Source organism: Myotis daubentonii, chromosome 12, assembly GCF_963259705.1.
Source record: "Myotis daubentonii chromosome 12, mMyoDau2.1, whole genome shotgun sequence".
In the NCBI taxonomy this organism is placed as follows: domain Eukaryota; kingdom Metazoa; phylum Chordata; class Mammalia; order Chiroptera; family Vespertilionidae; genus Myotis; species Myotis daubentonii.
Genome location: NC_081851.1, coordinates 26,261,124 through 26,287,701, shown reverse-complemented (window position 1 = coordinate 26,287,701; position 26,578 = coordinate 26,261,124). Strand labels below are relative to the sequence as shown.

General features: G+C 52.3%; 1 protein-coding gene across 2 annotated transcripts in view; it reads left to right on the top strand.

Moving 5' to 3' along the window:
* Positions 1-26,578, top strand: part of TCF7L1 (transcription factor 7 like 1) — a 158,981-nt gene that overhangs the window by 104,934 nt on the left and 27,469 nt on the right. The gene's annotated exons all lie outside the window — the stretch shown is intronic.

Sequence of the window (26,578 nt, the reverse complement as noted above, 5' to 3'; positions counted from 1 at the left end):
TTGTTTCGGGGGCCTGGGTGGGGGCGTACTATGAGGAGTGTCACATGCCTTTCATGACAGTGAGGACGGAAACCCACTCCCCCAACACACACCGCCTCGCCCACAGATGTCCCAGATTATATCATATATGCTTGGCTTATTGGCTGATTGACATACCTAAGGACTCCATCCAATATCTTATTTGATCCTCAAATAGTTCCAAGAACTAAGTGAAGCTGCTTTAATCGCTCTTGTTTAATAGACAGTGAGCTGAGGCTTATCGAGGTGACAGATTTGCCCCTGGCAGGGCCAGGCTGTCAACCCAGGTCTCCTGATTTCAACATCTGGCCTTTGCCGGGGGCCGGGGGGCAGCAGGGGGGAGAGGGAAGGAAGTAGCCCCTTTGACAAGTGTATTCACGGATACTGCCACTGGCATTTATTACTAACAGATGGGCCAGAGACTCCGTAGGGTTGGAATCCTAAGGACTCCCAAGCATTTAACAAGGTGTTTTCAGATCTCATGAAATCCTGCTGCCCAGCTGTTATCTGAAACGTGCTCCCCCAGGAAGAGGTAGTCCATCATCTGCTTGGTAGATCGGGGCGACGGACAGCCTTCCTTCCCCCTTGGCCACTGTAGGACCAGGACATTGCCCTGTGGCTGTCATCGTAGGTCCTGGCTCCCCACACTCCTGTGGGTGTGAATGCCGACACTTCCCATGAGGGACCTGCCATGGGAGTGGGAGGACTCGGTGGCTATTATCTTTATAACTGAAACAGTTGACTGTGCTGGTTCTAAGTTCTGTTTGCTTGCCCCACTGTGTTCACATCTCCACACGGGGCTCCTCCCATCTTTCTGCAGACGTTTGAGCAAATCCATGTGCTATGAGGAGTTCAACGACCCCCCCGCCCCCCATTCCTGGAGAACCTGATAAAGTGAACAAAGCTTCCCAGGACCCTGTTACTATTATACATGTCATATACATATAGTATAGTATATGTAACACATTATACTACACTGGAGGCCCAGTGCACGAATTTGTGCACAGGTGGGGTCCCTCGGCCTGGCCGGCGATTGGGGCCAGCTGGCCAGCGGGAGAAGCCATGGGAGGTTGGCCTGCCAGCCCAATCAGGGCCTGGGGGCCAGCTGGCTGGGGTGGGGGGGCTGCAGGAGGTTGGCCGGCCAGCCAGGGGGAGAGGCCACAGGAGGTTGGCTGTGGGAGCACACTGACCACCAGGGGTCAGTTCCTGCGTTGAGTGTCTGCCCCCTGGTGGTCAGTGCGTGTCATAGTGACTGGTCAACCGGTTGTTCGGTCACTTAGGCTTTTATATTGATTACTGTAGTATACAAACATGACCACTGTCATAATCTCTCCCCTACACACACACACACACACACACACACACACACACACACACATGTACATCCTATTTCAGATTTATCAACCTAAAGGCTACTATGCTTCTCACGTTTTACTTCAAACACTGAAAACAAGTATCAGAGGTCAGAGAGCAGCAACTAAACTAGAACGAGTCCTTAGTTCTTGAGCCTTATGAGAGGAAATCTCTTCCGATTAGACAATTCTTTCTTCTTTTTTTCCCCTGTGCCAACGTATTTTAAGAAACTTTGCACCAAGTCTATTCAGATACTTGTACTTAACTCACAAAACTTAAACATGGGCTTTTTCTATTTGCACTGTTTCAGAATTCACAGGGGAAAATAAAATAAAATAAAATAAAATAAAATCCAGTCTCCTCCAGCAGCTAAATTTAAGTTTTAGTCAACATTGTGAGGGTTTGAAAATCAGCTTTAAATTTAGAGCATGCTCAGGGTGAGGTTGTTTCTCTGCCCAAGGCTCTGCCAAATTAAGCATTAATGTTGCAGCTGGATTCTGTTCCTTTGTGAACATGCAAATTAACATCTTCAGTGGCTCCCTCCGCCTGCAGACTTACATACCAGCCTCCAAATGTGTTATTTGTTATTAAAATCGCCATATTTATGTGTGGGGGTTTGCAGTGACTTCCCCCAGATGTGGCGACCCTAACGGTGACCATGAAGGTTAGTCAAACATACTTGCCTATTTAAAACAGAAGCATCTAGGCCAGGGTGCACTGTGCCGTCAGTGTGATGGAGCCCTGAGACCAGCTGCCTTGAGGCTGGTTGCATTTCGTTCTAATAGGGTCTCAAGAACCTGTCTTCCTATGTCGATGAAACAGATGTGCACTCGACCTGGATCCTTCCAGGTGATTTATTTTTAAATCAGGAACCCTATTTACAAGTCTTTAGGCTTTACTAATATTTGCTTTTTGTGAACAGAAACTCTAGGGAGCCTGCTTGCTGGCCCCCTGCGATATGGAGGACCGGTGTTCCCCAAACGTGACCGTGGGGCATCTGCGGCTTTAATGACAAACTGTGGCCTGGTGTCTGAACTGCTGTGTGTGAGACTTGCGTGTACCTGGGAGTCACCTGAGGACCCTGCCGGTTCCACCTCAGCAGCTCTGGGCGGCGCCCGAGACTTTGCATTTTTAACATAATCCCAGGTGACACGGATGCCGCTGCCCCGGGAGCACACTTTGAGCAGCAAGGCTCCGAACCAAGTAAATTTGACCCAGTTTCCAAACAACAGGGGGTCAGGCCCCCGGAAGGCTGTCTCCATCGGCCTTAGATTTCCCCACCGTCTCCCCTCCGGCTCACCCACGGCTACCTTTGCAGAGGAGAACGTGGTGAGCATCCCACCATTTGTTTCATTTTGATTGGTGTGGGCCCTTTGGGAGTTGGAGGAGGAAGAGCATCTCAGTCAACCCCGTCTCCACCCCGAAACCATCAAGACTGTTGCATTGTGCTTGTATTTTTCCAAAAATGTGCATGATTATGGCTCATGGCGGATCCACCCACTTTGGCCTCAAGATCACTGAGGCTGCTCGGCTGGCGAGTAGTGATCCGTCCAGAATAAACCCACCCAGGGTGGCAGCCGGCTCTCTCCTGCTCTGTTTAGACCTGGCCTGCGGGCTGACATTTCCTTTTACTGTCTCAAGTGAGAACTATCCTGGGCTGCTTCCAGCAACCCCCGTCTCCTCCCAGGCTCTGCAATCCTGTGGGCGCTCCATAAATACTTGTTGACTGACTGGACTCATTCCCTGGGCAGAAGAAAAGGGCAGGAGGAAGTAGGGAAAAGGGGAGTGGGCTTGGATTTCTGCCTCTCCCAAGTATATATCCCAGGGCAAGGCCCAGGCTGATGCCTGGTGTTGGCGGGGTATGACTGCTTTCATCCGATGGAGCAGCGTTAAGAAGTTTAATTTTTGTGATTCGCTAATTGCAGTTTCTTTCTTTGGATGCTGAAGGCAGAAAGCGGTTCCTTCCAGAATTTACAACCGGGAACCCGGCGGGACGCGGGAAAACCAGCCACCTCAGCCGCTTGGGGAAAGCAGCCCCTCGCTGTCCCGCGACGGTGTGGGCCCTGTGTCTTGAGCAGTCCGGCTTGGGAGGGTGAGCAGAGCCCTTTGGGGTGCTCGCTGTGGTGACCCCCAGGTCCTCCGCAGTCTGAGGCCTGGGTTTTGCCTGGTTGTGCAGCTGTGAGAATCTAAGGCTGCGTTGTTTTCTCATCATCGCACACGTGCCTGCTTCCTTCTCTCTCCCCCAGCAGCCGAAGGGGTTTCCCGGCTTGAGGGGGTGGCTGCCACGAGGGGCCTGCTGTGTGCAGGCTGCCTGCACGGCCCCCAGCTGCCTTTCCCGGTCTCTGGAACTTTCCTCAGAGCTTGCAGGATTTTTGTCACTTCCAAGAACCCTTTCTGTCACAGAGGGGACCCCCCCCCAACCCCATAAAGTCATTTGCTTTAGGGTCTGAGTTCTGGTGGAGCCTTTTCCTGAGGTTTCTGCTCCTGGGCCTCCCCCAGGCCTTTGCCTGGGACAGTAGAAAACCCATAGGCTCCCGGGTGGGGAAGAGCCCTCAGTTTCCTCATCTGTGCAAAGGCGACATACGAATGCTTTACCCACAGTGCTGTTGGGAGAGTTGAGTGAGGTGCATATGCAAAGACTTAGGGCAGTGCTAGACAGAATGTTTGGGGGATATTAGCATTATTTTTCTATATTCTGAGCTTATGTAGCTATTCTTCTGGGTTCCAGTGTCTAAATCCATGCTCAGTAAACACTTCTTTTCAGTTGAGTTAGTGATAGGAAGGAGGGGAGGGTGTGACAAGCAGTGTTGTGCCGGTAGATGGTTAGGGATGGAGGGTGCCCTGATTTGTCGGGTCTGTCATTTTCACGGCGTAAATGCTCCCGCGGTGGCCAATTTCAGGTTACCAGCATTTCAGCACTGAACGCTGAGTTAGGGAGAGAGGCCCCGGAGGCATCCGTGGTAGAGGGACCTGCAGCCCTGGCCTTCTCCCCCTGCCACCCGTGAATGTGGGATTGGGCCTTGTTTTACAAACACTCAAGGATAAGATCTGAAACACAGCCTAGTTCAAAAGTGGGGTTTTGAATAAGCCTGCGTGACTTTGCAGTGCGCTGTTTTGTGTTTTGTGTTTTGCGTGTGTTTAAAAAATCCCCAGGTTGTGCTGTTCTCTCCAGAGGAAGCTCTGCGTGCAGGGACTTGGGCACATCTGGGCCCCAGTACATCACCTTTGGGAGGCCGTCCGGAGCCACTTACGAAAGGGAAAGCGGAAACCGGACCCCGAAGGGCATTCATTGTTCAGTCTGAGCAGCAGAAAGGTGGTAAAGAAGCAATTACATAGGTGTGTTACGGGCCAAAGGCGGCCCCGGCCTGAGGCCACCAGCAGGGGGCGAGCGCTCCGCCAGGCCCTCTGGAGCGAAACAGGTGTTGGCATCAGGGTCCCACTTTGGAATCAGAGGTTTGTGTGGCTTGTGTGTTGGGGGCGGGGGGTCTAATTTAACAGTTCAGGAGCGGAAGGGAAAATGAAGAAACTTGCCGTGCTGTCTGAGTAATGGTTTGGAATGAGAAGAGGATAGTGCAACAAGTGGGCAGGTCATTGCCCCACTTCGTGACCCGTGTCTGGGTAGTATTTTTGTCTGGAGTGATGATCATCACACACAATGAGAGAGCTTGTGGGGAAGAAATTTAAAAACAATGACAAACCTCTGACTTGGGTCGTGCAATGTCCATAGAGTAAACAGTGCGTGCTCGATACATGTGTGTGTCAATAAAGGCTTTTCCTAGCAGTTGTGCTCAGAGGGAGGGGCCTGCCTAAGTCACACTGCATGTCTCTGGCCCCGGCCTGGTGCTGGTCACTTCTCTCGGTACCTCGCAAGGGGCCAGCAGGACACGAGAGCTACCGGGGAGCGTCAGACAGCAGCTGACGCTGGATGCTGGCCCTTCACCTCGAGGGTCCCTCTTGCGCGACTCCGCTGCCTGACTGCTCCCTGTGACTGACGTCTGGCTCAGAAAGCGCCCTGATACGAAGCTCTGTTCTGCTTGCCCCTTCCACTAGCTGAGTCTCCCACTCTGGTTCCCACTGCAGTGAAGCAAAACTCTAGAACCTTCCGTCTGTGTTCCAGTCTGCGTGTGTGGTGGGGGCAGAGGGGTGTGACCAGGGGCTGGAAGGACGTCGTATAACAGAAAGAACTGAGGGAGGGAGTGGCCACCCAGGGAAACAGCAAGCCCCTGGGCCGCCCCCACCCCACCCCACCCCACCCCCAGGCCGGGCTGCACCGCTGGTGTCCAGGTGTCCAGCGGTCTCTTCTATTGACGCCGTAGCCACGGGCCTGACTTGGCAGCTGCAGGGCCTGGCTCCCTGCAGGCACAGGACTTGGAGATAGTCTCATCCGCGCAGCAGGCAGTTACACCCTCATTACAACACACAGACCGCTCTCCAGGCGACAATCGGCAGTGAATTCACTTCCTGTCACACCCAGATTCAAGTCTCAGAGCCAGAGCGACCCTTCCAAGGCGTCCCAGTCCAGCTCAGAGCCTCCAGGGGAGTTTGGGGCGTCTCTGGCTCCAAGGAGGGAGGTGGTGGCAGAACAGAGCCAAGAGGAGGAAGAAAGAGGCCGTGAGAGAAGGTGTGTAATGAATGTGTGTAAGGGAGCGACTGTTCCCTGCAGCCGCCTCTGAAGGGCCCAGGCCCCGTCTGCACACAGCAGTGCCATCTGACTCAGCAGCGGCCCCCCGCAGCCGGCACCGTGGGACCCGGACCCGGGCCTCCAGGAGTCTCCCCTCCGCCAGGAAGGCTTTCCTAGGAGCCAGGTCTCCCCTATCGGGCCAAGGGGCAGGCACACCTTCCAGGGCTGGAGAGCTGGTAGCTCAAGGAAACAGCAGTGCTTCTGAATTTAACCCCCAAAACCTGAGAACTTGGTCTCTGGTGCCGACTCTAGCAAAGCAAGCCTGGGAAGCAGCTCGGTGTGTCTCAGGAGGCCTACAGTCAGACCCACGCTTCCCCCAAGAGACCCCTGCTGCCCGGCCACACATGCCGGCCTGGCGGACGGCGGCCTGACCTGATGGCCACTCCCATCAGCACCGGGTGGGCTGTGGGGCCGTGCGGTAGGCTGCTGCACAGCACACCCTGAGCCTCCCCAGGGACCAGCCCCCAGGGATCTGGGTTCCTGAAGGAGTCGGGAGCCTCTGAAGTACAGTAGTGACGACCCCGAGGGCAGACATGTCCTTCAGTTTGATTCTGAAGAATCGGGAGTTGGTGGTCACGAGCATGAAGGGGGGTGTGGCTCCAGGTCAGACAGAAGCAGCCTGGTTCCCGGGGAGCGGTCTGGGGTGCGACACGGGACCCCCCCCCCCCCCGGGTAGGGTGCCCGTGCTTTGTCCTGTGCTGATTGTTGGTGCTGGAAAATCGGTGCCCAGATACCGACCAGGCGCCTCCTGATTGCAGGCGTCGGGCTGAGCATGGCAGAGGTTCAAAGGTGAGTAAGACCGTGACCTGTGCTCCCCATCTGCCTGCCCTCCATCATCAGGGCCACAAGACTAGGACAGGACTGACCTCAGGGCATTGCAAGGCCAGTGCCCAAGAGAACAGTGCTGTGCTGTGGAGCCTCCGGAAGGAGGAGGGGCATTAGACCATCGCCTCTACCTTTAAAAAAAAAAAAAAGCCCTATCTGGTTTGGTTCAGTGGATGGAGCGTCGGCCTGCGCACTGAAGGGCCTGGGTTCGATTCCAGTCAAGAGCACGTACCTTGGTTGCAGGCTCCTCCACATGCAGGAGGCAACCAATCGATGTGTTTCTCTCACATCAATATCTCTCTCTGTCTTTCCCTTTCTCTTCTACTCTCTCTAGAAATCAGTGGGAAAATGTTCTCAGCTGAGGATATGTATATATAAAAAAAAGTTCCTGCCCCAGCCCATGGGGCTCAGTGGGTAGAGCATCAGCCTATTATGGACTGAAGGTTCTGGGCTCGATTCTGGTCAAGGGCATGTACCTCGGGTGCAGGCTCTATCCCCGACCCTGGGAGCCACCCAGTCAATGTGTCTCTCACATCAATGTTTCTCTCTCTCTCTCTCTCTCTCTCTCTCTCTCTTTCTCTCTCTCCCCCCCCCCCCACTCTCTTAAAAAAAATCAATGGAAAAGTATTCTCTGGTGAGGATTAACAACAAAAACAGTTCCTACTTCATATTACCGTTTTCAGGGCTTACCTAGCCCAGGCCCTGTGCTTGTAACATGAGCTCAGTCAAACCTCACCCAGCCTATGAACTGAGTTAGTTATTCTAATGCCTTCTAACAAGTGGAAATGGAGCCCCAGGAAGGGTCCCTTTAGACCAGCGGTTCTCAACCTGTGGGTCGCGACCCCTTTGGGGGTCGAACGACCCTTTCACAGGGGTCGCCTAAGACCATCGGAAAACACATATATAATTACATACTGTTTTTGTGATTCATCACTATGCTTTAATTATGTTCAATTTTTAACAATGAAATTGGGGGTCACCGCAACATGAGGAACTGTATTAAAGGGTCGCGGCATTAGGAAGGTTGAGAACCACTGCTTAAGACCAAGGTAACAGTAGGGGTAGTCCTAGCTCGCTGGGCCCCGGTCTGTGACCCTGCAGGGGGCAGGGGGCAGGGGGCGGCAGCAGGGGCCTGTGGATCTGTCTTTGGGGACATTGAGCCTTGAGAAGCTTCGTGGCCACCCCCCCCCCCCGCCCCTTGCTGGGAGGAAACTGAGGGTCCTGGAGCAGGAGCCCTGCCCAGTGTGGGGCGGCTGATGCGGGCTTTATTGGAGGTGGTTCTGACATCACCTCGTTTGGGGTGATCATTGGTAGACCTGCTGCCACGGCAAACATAAGCCCCGCTCAGGTTTCCTCTGCAGCAATGACCATGAGGTCCCTTAGCAGGGTCAGGGGCCCAGCAGTTTGTCCAGACTTGGGGTGGGTGTCACTGTGAATTAGGGAGGAACACAGGTTTATTGCATCTGAACTTCACCGGCAATCTGAGCCAGGCTGGCAAGGGGTAAGGGCGGAGGGGGGGACGCTGAGCAAGGGCCTGTGTGTGTGTCCATTGCAGGTCAGCAGAGCTCTCACCTCCTCTGTGGGCTCAAAGGTTGCTTCACAGCCTTTTAAACACCCCCATTGCAGTCTTGTTTGCAGTTGATTTGTGCTATCTGTCAAGAAAGGGTGCGCCGGTAACGGTTACCTCCAGCCCCGACCCGCACTAATGAGTGTTGCCTGTGTAAACCGTATTAATTGTGGCGCTTGCTTTTTAATTGTCCTTCAGTTTCTTGTATGTTCACTGCCCCAGGGTCGGAACTCTGGTTTCTGTTTCCGTTGGGGCCCTGTTCCCACCCCTACCCCTACCCCTAATAGCCTCACCGGTCTGTACCCACCCCCTCTCCCATGTCTGGTAATAGCACTGTGAACAGAGTGAGGGGCAGAAAAATGGTCTTGTTGGCGCATGGGCAGGCGCAGAAGGCGAAAGGTTTTCGCATGAGGGCCCAGAATCCCCAGTCAGGAGAAGGGGCACTGTAGACTGTCTTGGTAGAAAGGATGCTCAGCAGAGCAGTGCACGGCTGGGCCGGCTGCCTGGAGAGATGGGTGGGAACTGAAGCCGGACCACCACAGGCACCTGGAGAGGATGCGGCCTCCCGTTGAGGCCTCTCGGTGCCCAGCACACGGAGGTGGGCCTCCGGCAAGCATCACCTGGGAGCTCGTCAGAAGGGGAGCATCTCAGGCTCCACCCCAGACCTGTTGACCCAGAACCTGCATCCACCGAGCTCCCGGTCTGATTCACCGGGACTTTCTTGCTCTGAGCGGCTCTGCTTCTGGACCAGCCGCATTAGAATCACCTGGAGGAGAGATTTTAAATCCCACGGAGCTGGGGCTGAGGAGCCGCTGTTGAAGGACGTCCCGCACCTAATGCTCTGGTTCTCGCGTCCCCCTCCCCTCTGACCTGTTGCTGCTTTTCCAAGTCTGTGCATGCGCGCGTGCACCTGCACTCCAGAGTAAGAACACGGCTCTGACACGGAGTCGTGTCTACCAGTGGTTGCAGTCAGGGCTGCAGCTTCCCCTGGGAGCCACAGGGCAGGGGCCAGAGTCAGGCCTCCTCTGTACCCCCCAGGACCCGGTTTACCAGGAGAAAGGAGGAAAGCTCACCGTGGTGCACTCGGCCTGCCTGAGGGCTCCCCATCCCCCTGTCCCTGCAGCCTTCCTCGGGGCGGGGAACCCCCTCAGGCCTGAACTTAGTCACCACAAGGCTGCCCGAGCGGAGTGGACACGCCCAGCCCTCACCAGCCCCCTGGGCAGTGGTTGCTGCCCAGTGACTGACTGAGCCTGGAGCCTTTGTCTGGAGCCCATTGTCTGGCTGGAGGGTGTTAATCTGCAGCCCCTGAAAGGCTGCCTGGCAAATGGGAGGTTAATGTGCAAACAGCAGGGAGCGTTGTCAGCCTGTGAAGCTGGACAGCAAGTAGGAGGGAAATAGTTAAAAAATCCTATTCATGGTCTGGGAGCGGAGGGAGGGGTGGGTGGGCTCCTGAGCAGGCCGGGCCTTGTGCTAATGTTGCTGGAATGTAACCAGTTCGGGCAGTTCTGGCTGAGGCGTGCCCCCAGTCCCCTCTACCTCGCGCAGGCCCAGCGGCCCAGCGCCTGGAGGCCGCTCTTTGTTTGCAGCAGCCGAATGTTAGAGGGTCCAAGTTAGACTGCGTGCAGCCGAGAGGGTGGGGGGATGTCCAGTGAGGCAGCTGTGTGAGCGGGAAGCCACAGGCTCGCTTATCTGTTGCAGGAATGAGATGGGGGTAGGGGTGGGCACAAGAAAATGAATGTTCCAGAAGGTCCCAAACCTGTTCGGTCAGGCGCTTTGCTGCCTGAAGGGTGGGGAGTGCCTGGGGGAGCCCCATCCTGACACACTGAATTGCACACCGGGAGGTACTAGGAGGGAGGTCAAAGGGGGGTCAGTTTATATGTTTTACAAGGAAAATGTGTTCATGTGTCACTTCTGCGATTTACAATCAGTTTTTAAAGCATTATCTTGGTCTGGGTGGTGGTTACGTGTTACGTACGTATTGAAGCGTCACTGAGCTACATGTACACAGGATTTGTGCACTTACCTACATACCTTTTGTACCTTAGTTTAAAAAGTTAAAAAAGTAAATGAAAGAAAAAAGGTCTTCCTTCCCACCAGCAAGGCCTTGCCGGGCCAGCGCCGCTGTGGCGAGGGCGGGCAGGGCTGGCGGCAGCGCAGGCACCTCCGAGTGCGGGGATGAGTGGAGGTATGTGAGCGCCGCTCGGGCGCGTCGGGCGCGTGGAGGCAGAATGAAATAGAGCAGCAGCCCCGCCGCAGCCCTCCGGATTTGGAGAAAGCAAGGAAGGGGCTTTAGGGAAGGACTCCCAGGGCCGTGCTCACGAGGGCCACGGGGCCAGCCGCGACCACACACGCCTGCCGGGCTGCCCTGGCCCCCTGCCCTTCTCTGAGTGGCTTCCTGTTCACCGGGGAGCCTCTGCCCACTGCTCAGCAGGTCCACCCAGCGGGCAGAACCCCAGGTTCCTCCTCTGCACGGCCCACCAGCAGATCCCTGCTGGGGGAGTTCGACACAACGACGCTCCTGGCTCCTCCTGGCTCTGATCCCGTGACTCAGGGTCAGGAAATGATTTTCCTCTGAGTATTTTTAGGCCACGAGACTCAGTGTAACACTCAGGTCCTCGCTATGTGGCCTTGGTTAAATGGAAATCTCTCCAATCTTAGTTTCCTCGTACGTGAAATGGGAATAACAACTGTGTTGCACTCATAGGCGTGACGAGGGGATTAAGTGAAAACTAATGTTGTTGTTGTCATTATCTGGGAGAAAGGTTGGCCTCCAGCACCATCCTAATCAAAACCACACAGAGCGTGCATCACGGTCTGCTGAGGCGGCCCTCCCCGGTGCACACTGCCACTCCGGGCCTGAGCAGGGGCCCCGCTTTAGAGGGCCTGCTCGGCCACCCTCACCCCTGCCCCGCCACCCTCACCCCTGCCCCGCCTTCCCCACAGGGTGCAGCACCCCTGGGGTCTGAGACTCCGGTGCCTGTGCCAGTCTCTTCCTCAGGTCCATTCCCCTGGGCATGGCCTGAGGCCCCGCTGAGCACTCCCCTAGGTTGAGGGGGGCTCGGGGGCTGTTCCCACGAGTGGCTGTGATACCTCGTGGTACGGGATGGACCTGGGAATGACAGGGAAGGGTCCAGAAAGCACATTCTGGTCCAGAACTCAGAAGTCTAGGAATTCTGCATTTGTACGCAGCCCCTGCATATCACCGGGAAGGTATATTTGTCAAGATAGGAGGAGAGAGTACAGAGAGCATTTGATTAGCTGGCGCTGTGACGAACATGTTGGCATGTGGACCCGCGTCCATACTCCGTTCCGGGCCCCAGGACCCTGGGTGTGGGTCCTCGCCGAGTCCCAGCGCTGACCTCGTCACCCCTGCAAAGCTGACTCTCGGAAAACACGGTCCTGCAGCCTTTTAGTTCAAAACCTCTGCTTTTTATTAGTACATTAGTGGTTTTTAAAAATATTTTTATGTATATCAGAGAGGGAGGGGGAGAGTGATGGAAACATCAATGATGAGAGAGAATCACCGATCGGCTGCCTCCTGCACGCTTCACACTGGGGATTGAGCCCGCAACCCGGACATGTGCCCTGACCGGGAATCGGACAGTGACCTCCTGGTTCATAGGTCGACGCTCAACCACTGAGCCGCGCGGACTGGCAGTACATTAGTTTGAAGTAGCGCCCAGCTCTGTGTAAACTGTCCAGGTGGCAGCCTGGACTCTCCATTCTTCAAGGTCCGGTCAGATCCCACCCCTTAGGCGCCACCCCCCCCCCCCCCCCCCCCCCGCACACTCGCACTCCATGGCACCTGTCCCTTGGGCACAAGCCCTGTCCGCGGCCCCCTCCGGAGCCCCGTTGTCTCTCCGCCCCCGCGTCGCCTCTCGCAGGGCGTGAGCTCGCTGCATGCACAGCGAGTATGTGTGGAATGAGGGGCTGCGCTCGCTGCAGACTGATTACTGTGCTGTGCGCCCGTGTTGATTTTCTCAAACTGCCGTGTCAGGAAGGCCTCCCTCCGTGCAAACACATCCAGACCCCGAGGACCAGCCGGCAGGCAGCCTCTAACAGCCCAATAAACTAGCCCTCGTTTTTATTATCTTTGGGGTGGGTTTATCTGTAGAAAATCGTAGCGTGCGCTGCTGTGAGGCAAATTTTTTGCATTCATTTATTCTTCCCGTGGTTTGGCCCTGTAAAGCAGGGGCCAGGCCAGCCGGAGGGAGCATTGTGAAAGAGTCCGAGTTTGTCTTCAGTGGCAGGAGTCACACAGCGTCTCCAGGCCTTGCCCTCCAACTTCAGCCCAGTTTCCTACTGAAAATTGTGTCTCAAGGGGTACAGAGGTCCGTGGGATAACGGAGACTGAAAAATGTTTGAGATTTAGCCATTTTGTTTTCTTTATCCCTTAGAGAATAATCTTTTGGAAAATAGTTGGGCCCTTGGAACCTCACAATTTTTAAAGCTGAATTCAAGCCTCAAGTCAGGGCTTGATTCATTTTTTTCTGAACAATGAACAATACTAGTTGCTGATGGAGGGCTGTGAAATGCCGCGTGTTGAATGAGGCGATGAGGGGAGGGGCAGGGTTGGCCGGTGGTGTTCCTGGGGACTGGCCCGGACCTCAGACTTGGTGTGAGGCAGGGGCCTCAGAGAGGGGCGTGCACCCCGGCAGATTTACAGGGCTTTGCACCAAACTGTAGGATCAGCTCACTTCTCCTTTTCCTGGAGGCAAATCAGAGCACCTGGCACTGAGACATCCCCGGAGGGCAGGCCTTGCACACGCCCCTCCTTCATTACAGCAGACACCGTCCTGTCCACAGTGTCCTGGTAACAGCAGCAAGGAGGAATGCTGATGATGGCTAAAGGCCATTGCAGACCTACCAGGAGCCAGCCCTGCGTGTGTGAGGTTTCTCATTGAAGCCTCGTCATAGCCCTCCGCGTTCCAGGGGAGGAGGCTGGGATTTAAACGGGAGAAGAGGTATTGGTGTTTCTGACTCGCCGGTTAAAGAAACCTTGTATTCGAAGTTCCAACTCGGGCCTGGCCATTTGCTAACGCTGTGATCTGTACCACCGCTAACAAAGGTTTAAAAAAAAAAAAAAAATCCCTCTTGCTTTCAGCAAGCTCAGTAACCCCACAGCCCTTTCTAGAAAGAACAGGTACATCCAAGTGGCAAACTCCAGCACGGTGGTCCTCATCTCCAGGGTGTCAGAGCAGTTCCGCTGGGACTGGGGGGTTTTGTCACAGTTGCTAAGCATGTGCTGACCCGTGACCATCATATCTCTTTGTGAGGGGCCCTGTGTCTTCTGAGATCCTCCCTGCCAGTAACCTTTCTGCCGCTTGGAATTCGGATCTTTGTGGCTTAGGGTTACTGTGTAGCTGGTGAATGTATACTCGAGCACAGTTACAGTTTTTGACCACGTGTGGAATTATTGCTGGGGTGTGGGTGTGTGTTCCCAAGCTGAAGCTATAGAGTTTATTCATGTTAGTAATAACATTAGTGGAATTATGTGAGCCCCGAAAGCCCCCCAGCAAGGTGAGCTGTAATACCAGAGTGCCCACAGGCCTGCATGGGGGGCATTTGGTTTCTACTCTGATGCATCACACACACCGAGCCTGGCTGCCCTGCTCCACGGCCACTCTCCACACAGGCATTAAAGGAAAGGGCTTTCCCAGCGGGTTTGGGATCGTGACAATCGGGATCAGGCCCACGGAACGAACCTGCCGGAGGGTCTGCCAGCGACAGCTCCTGCCAGCACGGGAGGGACGGTGGGAGGCGAGGGCTGTATATGAATGACTCCACCACACTCGTGGGTCTCGCCAGAGGTTTAAGGACAAGAAGATGCATGTGAGTTGTGACCAGAAGCCAGCCCAGCCGGCAGGGCGAGCAGAAGGAGGTATTGCTGAAGCTGAGGAAGTGTCTCGGGTCCCTTGGGCCTCTGACAAGCCAAGTGGAGGAGGGGAGAAGGCGGTCTGCGGGGCTCAGAGACTGTGGCTTGGAAGACATTGTGTGTCTCGAGTCCCCAGTAAAGATGTGGTGGCTCCACACAGTGTCGTCCAAGACTCTTTGGAAATCCAGGTTCAAAGTCTCCCAGGAAGATTCCTCTCCCCCCCCCCCCCTTTCCACTCTCTAAAAATAAATGGGAAAATGTCCTTGGGTGAGGCTTAACCAAAAAAAAAAAAAAGATAGTATTCTGGTCAAGGATTTAGGCAGGAGTGAACCCTGGTACCTAGCATATAGCAGCACTGAAAAGTGTTCAATGAAAGCCCTGACCAGGTTGGTTAGAGCATCGTTCTGATAAGTCAAGGTTGCGGGTTCGATCCCCAGTCAGGGCACATACAAGAAGCAACCAGTGAATGCATAAATAAGTGGAACAAATTTCTCTCTCTCTCATATCAATCAATCAGGTTTTTTTTTAATGTTCAGTGAGCAGGTGGTGGGTGGATGCTTGCTCTGGGGGATGAGTATAAAAGGGGTCCTTGGGGCCCTGACCAATTTGGCTCAGTGGATAGAGCTTCGGCCTGAAGACTCAAGGGTCCCAGGTTCGATTCCGGTCAAGGGCATGTACCTTGGTTGCAGGCACATACCCAGTAGGGAGTGTGCAGGAGGCAGCTGATCGATGTTTCTCTCTCATTGATGTTTCTAACTCTCTGTCCCTTTCCATTCCTCTCTGTAAAAAATCAATAAAATGTATTTTTTTAAAAAGGGGGGTCCTTGGGGGTCAATTCTGAACAAGAAGCCCAAAGAATGTGTAGAAACTGCAGAAAGTTATTGGGGCGGGGGGTGTTAGCATCTGGAGTCAACTCTGAGCTCATGTGAACATCACCTGGGGGCATTAGAAACGATGCTCAAGCCCTCCCCTGGAACAGGTAGATCCTAAGGGGAGGGGCGAGAGATCAGTGTTTTTATTTTTATTTTTTTTAATCTTTAAATTCTTTATTAGTTAAGGAATTACAAATGTGTCATCATCCCCCCCCCCCATCAACCCCGACTTGTATGCATGCATATAAGCCAAACCAATGGACATGGACAACAGGGGGATGAGAGCATGAGGTTAATGGGGATCAGTGTTTTTAAAGCCCCTCCAGGCGGTGATGCCGGAGCCTGCGCTGCAGCAGACCGGGTTACCTCCAGGGCCCTTCCTTTCCCAAACTTTCCCCCTGGGGCAGCCAGCCATGCTCAGTCAAGGAACGGGGAGAACTGGAGGAGGGCACCCAAGGCGGGGCCTGCGGCTGAGGAAGGGCCTGTGCAGCTGGGGGACGGCACTGCTGGCCCCACACATCTTGCCCAGGGACCAGCAGACATTCCCCGGCGGCTGAGGCCACCCTTTCCCGGGAGATGGTGGAGGTGAGTTGTCAGGCCGGACAGCATTCAAGGGAAAATAGTGCTTAGAAATTCAGAAATGAGAGAATAGAGATGTAAAGGTAGACTTTACTGATGGTTTCCTTCTGATTGGTCTTATCTGTCTTTAAAATTTCTAATTCAAAAGTCATTTCCAGCCCTAAACGGTTTGGCTCAGTGGATAGAGCGTCGGCCTGCGGACTGAAAGGTCCCAGGTTCGATTCCAGTCAAGGGCATGTACCTTGGTTGCTGGCAACATCCCCAGTAGGGGGTGTGCAGGAGGCAGCTGATCGATGTTTCTCTCTATTCCTCTCCCTTCCTCTCTGTGAAAAAAATCAATGAAATATATATTTTTTAAAAAAGTCATTTCCATTGCATATATTTGTTGTTGTTGTTGTTTTATTGTTTAAAGTATTACAAATGGTAGTACATATGTCTCCTTTTTTCCCCATTGACCTTCCCCCAGCATCCCCTCCCCCCTCCCCCATACATGCCCTCACACCCCCCCCCCAAGTGTCTTGCGTCCATTGGTTATGCTTATGTGCATGCATACAAGTCCTTTGGTTGATCTCTTACCTCCTCCACGCCCAGTCCTCCCCAGCCTTCCTGCTGTACTTTGACAGTCTGCATATATTTGTTTTTAAAAGCAATACAGGTTTAGCCAAAAGAAGAAGAAAAAACACCCATAACCTTGTCATCAGACATAAGTTCAGCTCACCTTTTAGTGTGTATCCCTCCAGATCTCTTTTCAACACAGTTATAAAAATGTATGTTTTATAAAAATGGGACTCGAACATGTTTTGTATCCTACTTTTTCACTGAATAATATATAATAAACACCTTTCCATGTCTGTAAATAGTCACCTACTTCATAAATACAGATATCTTAATTGTAGCATCATATACATCATACCTTTTGGCTATTTATGATAAACAGCTCTGCAGTGAGCGCTCTTGCAGCTAAATTTTGCCCACATCCTTGATTGTTTCCTTAGGATGCATTCCAGGGGAGGTAAGCCGTGGGAAGACTTGATACATACCTCCAACTTGCACAACAAAGGTTTTGCTAATTTACTCGCCCATGAGCAGGGTATGAACAAGTGCCCCTGGTAATTAAAGAGGAGAAAAGCCTTTGCCAATTTGACAGGATTTAACTCATTACTGAGTTCATAACTTCTTTATCTTAATTTCTGCGAACAAATGGGAGTGGAGCTGAAATTTTCCGTGTGTATTTGGGTAAGTGCCGAGCCCTGAAGGATCTTTACCCACTAGGTCACTGCCTCTGGGATAGCTCCCTTCCCTGGTTTGCAACATGGCAAATGTCCTTATTCAGTCTTTGTTCCCCTGCGTTGGCCCAGTCCACTTCCCGTATGTGCCTGGGAACCACCAGGGGGCAGTGTGGAGCCATGGCCACACTCAGAAGGTCTTCCAGTTTCTCCATAATGGAATCCTGAATGATACGGTTATTCCTTTGTGGTGTGTGATATGAGTTGCTGATTGGCATTCTTAATATTGATTTGCTTAGGGTGATATTTCATCCCCTTCCAATTATTTGTATATTTTCCCCTATTGTTTATATATGTTGATTGCAAACTATCGCCTGTTCCAACCTAGCTCTTGTGCAACTAAGGGCCAGATACCTGGGTTGTTCTAATCCCAGCGCTGCCAGTGGCCTGCGTGCCCTTCTCGGAGAAATGCCAGGATGGGCTGGAGGGGTGGTGTGGGTTTCTTCTCTTCCAGCACTAGAGTAATGAAAGGGATGATTCAGGGTTTGGGCACATCACTAACCTCTCTGGGCCTTAGTCTCTTTGTCTGTTCAGTGCAGATAGTAGTAGCATCAACTTACAAGGCTGCGAGGGCGAAATGAAATGACACAGGGAAAGAGCTTGGCACAAGATAACTGATCAGTGAACTTAATCTTTAAAGACATCTGTTTACTCTTCTGTGCAGTGTGCTGTCCTTGGCTTTTGCACCTGTTCACCTGCTTACCTGAGAGGATGCCAGTATCAGACAGAAGGTGAACTTAGAAATGCTCTATCCCACAGCGGGGCTGAGCAGCACAACCCCGCCCCACGGCCTCAGCTGCAGAAGAGCTGGGATTTGTCAGGTTATGTTTTGTAACCAATAAATAAACTGTAGGGGGAACTATTTAAACAGGTGGAAGCAGATATGATATCAGTGAATGTTTGTTTGATTTGGTCAATCTTATTGATTTAAATAAATGGAGTCTTTATTGACTGGTACACTGACTACGCACTGGCAGTGGGCAGACCCATCCACTCTATCCATTGCCTTCCCCAGAGGCTCTGTTATCACTGCTCTTGCCCTCGGCCAGCAAGATTAGAGTCTCTGACGACCACCCCAAGAGTTGGGCCACTGGCTGCTTTTGGTCTTTGGTCTTTGGTTATATTTCTGCCTAGAGCTGGCTGGGAGGGACACTGGCGTCTCCAATGCCATGAGCTCTAAAACACCCTGCAGGAGTCATCAAGAACCTCTCACAAATGATGTGCCAGGCCAAGGGCTGTGGGCACAAAACGGACAGATAAGATTTGGTTCCTGTGGCCAAGAAGCTCAGAGGGCGATGAGGGCGGGTCCATGCGTCCGGCTGTGAGCAGGGAGTTCCGTGGAGCAGCAGGTGTGCAAACAGCATGGAGGAGGGGCTGAGCTCAGGCCAGGAGGGAGGGGTTAGGGGGCCATTGCAAGGTCAGGGGTGTAGAGATGAGAAAATACTGTGGCAGCCAATGGACAGGATTTCGTGGCAGGCTAGGCAGCCGACAGTGAGGGAGAGGGTGGAGGGCAGATTTCTGAGGTTTCCACCGAGGTGAGCACAAGAGGATGGGGTGGGCCTGGTAAGAAGCATTTGAGAAGAACAGAATGTTGTGTCCTGGGACACGCTGACTTCTGGGTTTATAGGTAGAACCTCTTGAGGTTCCTAGGGATGCGCATGGCTCTACAGCAGTGTCCCGCCAATGTCACCGGTTGGCATAATCGTTGCCACATGGCACCTATACTGTCTACTAAATATTTTTATTTGAATTGAATCACTTTTCCCCACTTTTCATAAAATGGATCTTCATTGTAAACAACAGTGTCCAAGAAATCAGAGTTGCCCTTTTATGTATGTGTGTGTGTACACAGGCTGGGGCAAAAGTACGCAAAACAGAGTTTATTCCTGTGTTTGTTGTCCATTGTTCCAGATGAACAGCTATAAGCCTACTTTTGCCCACCCTTGTATATATAATACGTAGATATTTTAATATAGTTTAATGCCTGTTACAATGGATAATTTAAATACTAAAACTATAGATATTATGTCGTAGAATTGGGATGGGAATTGGGAATATGAAGTGAGGAGGAGGCGTGATGGATTTGGGTGTTGCGGCAGTGGTTCTCAACCTTCCTAAGGCCGCGACCCTTTAATACAGTTCCTCATGTTGTGGTGGCCCCCAATCATAAAATTATTTTCGTTGCTACTTCATAACTGTAATTTTGCTACTGTTATGAATCATAATGTAAATATCTGATATGCAGGATGTATTTTCAGGGGTCACGACCCACAGGTTGAGAACCGCTGAATAGGAAGTATGTACTTAGAGAATCCTCACAATACATGTTAATTTCCTAGCCCTTCCTCCCCTCTCCTATCCTAATTCCCTGTGCCCTTCCCCCAGTATGAATGTAGTCCTTTTGCTGTTCCCTGTAAGTGGCCAGCCCACGCGTGCACACCCATTTGCACGCGCACTAGCATAGGGTGCAGGGACCTAGACGGGCTGCTTCACCAGGAGGGTTGGCTGGCGCCGAGGTGGCTGCTGTGGGCTCATTCTCACCATCCTCTCTCGCCTGTGGGTCAGAGTTCTCTCCCAGAACTGCTCCTCCACTGAGGGACCCCCTCAGACATTTCCCATTTCCTGGTGCCCAGGAGTTATTGACTTTGGCCAGACGCTGGGCCTGTGGCGACGGATGGACAGAGAGGGGTCTACAGAGAGGCCCTTCCAGCTCTGTGCCCGGGAGGCAGCTCCAGGCCGCCTGGCAGTTCTTTGTGTATTTTACTGGCCCGAGATAAGCCCTTCCTGTTCCCCATTGATTCTACACAGATCCTGCTTCCTTTCGCCTCAATACCTGGGCCGCTCTCCAGCTTCTCCTCCCACAGGGGAAAGTCCATTCGCCTCAGAATTCCCAGGCCGCTCCCCGTCAATGGGTTTTCTGCAGATCAGCACTGGTTTGACTGTCCAGGCACGTTCTCTGTGGCTCCTCACGTCTGGCTAGGAAGGTAGTCCTTGCATGCCGGCCAGCCGGCCAGCAGAGAAGTGCTCGAGGCCTGCTCTCAGCCACCTGCTCACCAGCCAAGTGTCTGCACCTGCCTTCACCCTGAAATCAGAGTAAATAGACTGCACCTCACAGATCAAGGTTAGCCAAGTGTCGTGGCCGCCTCGTATATGGGGTTGAGGACCTGGGGTCTCCCTGATGTGACTGGGGATGAGGGGCTGTCATGGGGCGGAGCACCGATGCCCCGTATCTGCTACCCCAAGATTCCAGGACGAGACTGAAGCTTCTAAAAGATAAAAAGCAGGCCCCGTATCCTTTGAATCTCACCATAAAAGTCTAAAGTCCTGTGTTCTAACGCCAGCCGGACCCTCAGCTAGTTCATGCCCTTGCGTAATCCCAGGAGCTTCCAGCCGGCTTCGTTTCCCCCAAATGAGGATGCCAGTACTTGCTTTATCTATATCTAGGGCTCAGTTACATCAGATGAGGTAATTAACATACAGTGCTTCAAAAAGTGAAATGATGCCCAGCCAGCATGGCTCAGTGTTTGAGCGTCGACCTATGAACCGGGAGGTCATGGTTCGATTCCTGGTCAGGGCACATGCCCAGGTTGTGGGCTGGATCCCCAGTGTGGGGCATGCAGGAAGCAGCGATCAATGATTCTCTCTCATTGATGGTTCTCTCTCTCTCTCTCTCTCTCTCTCTCTCTCTCTCTCTCTCTCTCTCTCTCTCTCTCTCTCCCTCCCTCCCTCCCTCCCTCCCTCTCCCTTCCTCTGAAATCAATATATATATGTATATGTGTGTGTGTGTATATATATATATATCATCTTTTTTTAAAGTAAAATGACCACAGAAATGTATCTTGCCTGTGTTACCCACTCAGATGCTACCCCCTGTATAAAATCTTAGGTTTTCCCATGAGAATCCTACTCTCTGTGATCCCTCCCTTCTGTAACCTGTCATTTGCTGACTTATATTCAAGCTATTTATGCACTTTAAAAAATCTTTCCTGTGGCATATCACACACATACACCGCCACCCTAAGTAGAAGGTGCCCACTGGACATGTGTGGAGTGCTCTGTACAGAGCCTTCACTGTGTCTGTCTTAATCGGTTCTGTGTATAAGCAGGCAGTTCTGTAAGAATGGGAAGCCACCTAGTAGCTTTAAGTAGCATAGTTTTATGTTTCAGAAAGGTATTTCTAGAGGCAATGAAGGGTGGGCCGGAGACGGGGAGGGAGCAGGAGCAGTGGTGATGGTGCAGGACAGGACTTGGGGCCCCTTGCGTCCCATTCACCACCCTGTTCTCCGATGTGGACAGCAGACATGGTCATTTTGAGGCGAGGTGACCTGCAGCCCACCATCCACCCCCTACAAACCGGGTGGCTGCCCCCACGTGCTTCCTGGATAGCGAGTCTGGAGTCAGGAGACCAGAGGCAGGCAGAAGGCAGCTGCGATGGCCCAGCCACGAAACAGGGAGACCCTGAACCCCTCGGCTCCACGAAGATGCTGGGACTCGCAGAATTGCTGGCCAACAGGAGGTGAAGGAAGCAGCTGAAAGACATAGAGGCCCATTTTGAAGTTTCTCATTGGGTCAACTGCAGGCACAGGTTTCAGGGATGAAAATAATCTAGGGCAAAGGAACCAGGACAAAAGGAACAAATGGGACTCCATGAAAAAAAAGGCTTCTGCACAACAAATGAAGCCACAACAAAATGAAAAGAGAGCCCACTGCATGGGAGAACATATTTGCCAATGAAGCATCCGATAAGAGGTTATATATAAGGAACTCATACAACTTAACAAAAAGAAAACAAACAACCCAATTTTAAAAATGGGCAAAGGACCTAAATAGACACATCTCCAAAGTGGACATACAGAAGGCCAAGAGACATAAGAAAAAATGCTCTAAGTCACTAATCATCTGAGAGATGCAAATCAAAATGACAATGAGGCATCACCTCATACCTGTCTGAATGGCTACCATCAACAAATCAACAAACAAACAGTGTTAGCAAGGATGTAGGGAAAAGGGAACCCTAGTGCACTGCTTGTGGGAATACAGACAGCTGCAGCCACTGTGGAAAACAGTATGGAGTTTCCTCAAAAAGTTATATAGGGAACTGCCATTTGCCCCAGTGATCCCACTTCTAGAAATATATCCTAAGAAGCCCAAAACACCAATCAGAAAGAATATATGCACCCCCATGTTCATAGCAGCGTGATTTACAGTAGCTAAGATTTGGAAAAGGCCCAAGTATCCCATCAGCAAAAAAGCGGTGGTACATTTACACCATGGAATACTACGCAGCCGTAAAAAAGAAAGAAGTCTTTACTATTTGCAACAGCATGGATGGACCTGGAGAGCATTATGCTAAGCGAAATAAGCCAGTCAGAGAAAGATAAGTACCACATGATCTCACTCATGTGGAGTCTAATGAACAAAATAAACTGATGAATAGATCCAGAGACATAGAAGCATGGAACAGACTGTTGAATTTTAGAGGGAAGGTAGAGGGTGGTGGGGAGTGATTAATAGGGGAACTTATATGCATGCGTGGACTCAGACAATAGAGTGGTGAAGGTCTGGGAGGGGCAGGTACAGGGTGGAAGGGGTCAATGGGGAAAAACACACAAAGAAAGGGGACATCTGTAATACGTTCAACAGTTTTGATACATTTTTTAAAAATAAAGCCTTAATCAAGTCATGCACACATGACAGTTTTTTTCATGTCTATGAAAGGCTTTTAAAAAGTGGCGTGTTTATCTCTAAAATAAGGTAGTAAATCTAAGTTTTAAAAAAAAGAACTAATCTGAGGGTTACTTTTAATAGTTTTGCTTACTGTTGCAATGGTTATTGTAAAATTTTCTGATGAATAATAAAAGCTCAAAGAAGAAAATAAGAAAACTGCCTGAAATGCTAAAACCCAGTGAGAAAATTTCGATGACTGTCATTCCAAGTTCTGCAACTGGCTTTTCTCACCGAGCAGTTTGCCCAAGACATTTATTTGGGTCCATAAATGCTGACCAACCAGGGGCCCGCGGAGCCTAAAACCACAGTTGACGAGGAGGGAGAGGGCTTCCAGGCGGAAGACGGGTTTCCCCAGAGCTGCCTGGTAAGAGGAGGCCTGAGAGAGGCCGTGGGGGTTGGCAGATAAAAGGTCAGTTGTCTTTTTCTTTCTCAAGCCCTCAGTGGTCGTGCAGTAATGGAGGCAGAGTGACTGGAATGGAAGCCAGTGGTGAGGAAGCGGAGTGGCCTGTGTAACGAATGGGGCAGGGAAGGAGGGAGAATGAGAAAGGGCGGCTGTGGGCCCGCTGGCCTGTCCACCCAGCCATGCTCAGGGCTGCTGGGCTCTCCTCCTCTCCCTCTCTCTCTCTCTCTCTCTCTCTCTCTCTCTCTCTCTCTCTCTCTCTCTCTCTCACACACACACACACACACACGCCTCTCAGACCTGCCCTTCTTCCCTCTGAGCAAAGGTCATATACAGTAGAGGTTGCACGGTCCTTTGTGAAGTGTGAGGAGCCACAGAGATGCCCTCCCATGTGTATCAGCCCAGCCTGCTCCTACACCTGCAGGTTTCTCTCTTTTTCTTATTTTTTTTAAAGAAATATTTTATTGATTTTTTTTTTACAGAGAGGAAGGGAGAGGGATAGAAAGCTAGAAACATCGATGAGAGAGAAACATCCATCAACTGCCTCCTGCATACCTCCTACTGGGGATATGCCTGCAAACAAGGTACATGCCCTTGACCTGAATCGAACCCAGGACCTTTCAGTCTGCAGGCCGACGCTCTATCCACTGAGCCAAACCGGTTAGGGCTCTTTTTCTTTTTATTGATGAGACAGGCAGACAGACATCGGTTTGTTGTTCCACTTATTCATGCATTCGTTGGTTGATTCTTGTGTGTGCCCTGACCAGGACTGAACCCACAACCTTGGTGTCCTGGGACAACACTCCAACCAGCTGAGCTACCCGGCCCAGGTTACACCTGCAGATTTCGTGCCCACCCTGTCCCTCACCCCGTAGATTGTACCTTCCTCCTGGCCACACATCCTTTTTTCTAGCCTTCAAATCAGAACGTGTACATTTGACAGTCTCTGGCCTCACTTAAAATAAGAGAAATGGGAATTGAAACGACAATGAGCTGCTTTCCCACCTGTCCATTTGGCAAAGATCAGTGAGCTGAGTAACGCAGTGTGGGCATAGTTATGAGAAGTAAGCTCTCTCGTGTCGCTGGTAGCGGTGTAGACTGGGATATTGGTAATGCTCCTCAAAACCTAAATGCACCTACCTCTGACGTAGCAGTTCCCCTGACAGCTGGAAATGGTCCTACAGCTGCATTCATACATGACCAAACGATGAGTGTTCGAGGCAAGAGCCTGGGACGCGCCTCCCTGTCCTCGGACGTGGACCTGTCTGGTAGCCATGGCACCTCCAGGCGGTGGGCACTGCGGAGCTGATCTCAGAATGAGGCAGCCCTCGGTACATTCTGGAAGCAGTTCCATGTTGCTAGGTGAACAAGATGAGGCATGTGTGCAGGCCAGAGACCAGGGCGGAGGCCAGCGGGGCCGGGGCAGACAGGCCCACCTGATGGGAGGGCGTGCTGTCAGTATTCGCCAGACATGGCCATGCCGAAGCCCAAGCCACAGGGAGAGGAGGAGGGGCCAGTTCCTCCCGCGTGTGTTCGTGAGAGTCAGTGAGCACAGACGTGCCGGGAAGACCTGGGTCCCCCGCGGCCAGGGACCGTGTGTGCCAGCTTCCAAAGCCACCGGAGCAGAGCCGCAGCCCCAGCAGCAGGGCCTGCCACCCGCCGGCTCCCGCCCGCAGATGGTCTGCGCTGTGCAAGCCAGCTGCCACCCAGCCGATGGTTGGCATCTCCGCCTCCACGGCCAGCGGGCGCTCCCACGGAGGCTGGAAACCATCGTGGTGGGACTGCTGACCCGTGGGTGCCGGCGTGTGCTACAAAGCGGGGTCGTGCCTGTGTTTTTGCTCAGAGGGCCAGTTGCTTAGCACTTACTGACACGTCACGAGCAGGACCTCGCTCGTCAGAAAGCACCCATGGAGGAGTGAGTGGGCTTCCGCGCAGGCCATAGGCTTGTTGAGCAAAAAGAAGTTTTATTGACTAAACTCATATTTCTTTTCTTTTCTAAGAGAGGGGGAGGGAGAGGCCCTGGCCAGTTGCTCAGTTGGTTGGAGCATCATCCTGTGCAACAAAAGGTTGTGGGTTTGATTCTGGGTCAAGGTGTGTGTACAGGAGGCAACCCATAGATCTCTCTCTCTCTCTCTCTCTCTCTCCCTCCCTTCCTCTCTCTCTAGAATAAACATATCTGAGGGTGGGGATAAAAAAGGGAGAGAGAGACATCGACTTGTTGTTCCACTTGCTTGTGCATTCATTGGTTGGTTCTTGTATGTGCCCTGACTAGGGATCGAACCCACAACCTTGGCTTATCGGGATGACCCTCTAACCCACTGAGCCAGGACCTAAACACGTATTTGGTAAGAGCTCGTCCCGTGCCCAGCACCCTGCTTGGCGCTCTCCTGGGGGGCTCACATTCTTGAGATAATTGTCCTGCAGGTGGGAGGTCTTGCTCCTCTCATGTACAGGTGAGACCCCAGAGTTCTGTAAGGGGAGGTGACTTCCTCAGGTAGATGGTTTCTATATGGGATCACCTCGGACTCCTGACTCATATTTATTGAGCACCTCCACACGTCTCCTCACCCAGGAGGCCACCTGGTCCAGGTCCCTGCCTCCAGGCCGATGAAGTAAGATGTCCCCATTTTATTATTTATTTATTCATGTTGATTTCAAGAGAAAGGGAGAGGGGGAGAGAGAGAAACGTCCATGATGAGAGAGAACCATTAATCTGCTGCCTCCTGCACACCCCCCACTGGGGATCAAGCCTGCAACCTGGGCGTGTGTCCTGACCGGGAATCGAACCGTGACCTCCTGGTCCACAGGTCGATGCTCAACCACTGAGCCACCATGGCCGGGCAAAATGTCCCCATTTTAAAGGTGAAATGATCGAGCCCAGAGCCTGGAGCCCTGGTCTCCTGCCTCCGTGCGCTGTCCTTCCACCACTCGACAGTGGCCTTGGGGAAGCCAATGTTAAAAGCAGACCTTTAGTAGGCAACGTTGGCAGGTTCTCTGAAACGAGAGGAGAAGAGACTACTTTGAGGCCATCCAGGAAAGAAGGAATTCCTGGGGGAAAGAGGAGGAAACGGAGGCCTAACCAGCCCCTCTTCTTCCTCAGTTTACTGTTCAGTCACGAAATTCATTTGGAGTCCCCTGCCGCCAGGGACTCAGTGCTGTGGCCGGTGCCGAGAGAAAAAGTCACCTCGGTTTAAAACACGACAAAAAATGTGGCTCCGAATAACTCTTCCAAGGAAAAAGATGTGTCGTATTAAATTGAAAAGTAGCTTGTTTTAGGGAATGATGGGCTTACTGAGCAGGTCCATTTCTAACAGCTCCCCGTCATCCAAACCTCAAGAGGGAACCCAGCCTCTGCCTCTGAGTGTGGGGACTGAGAGCCGCAAACTAAGCCCCTG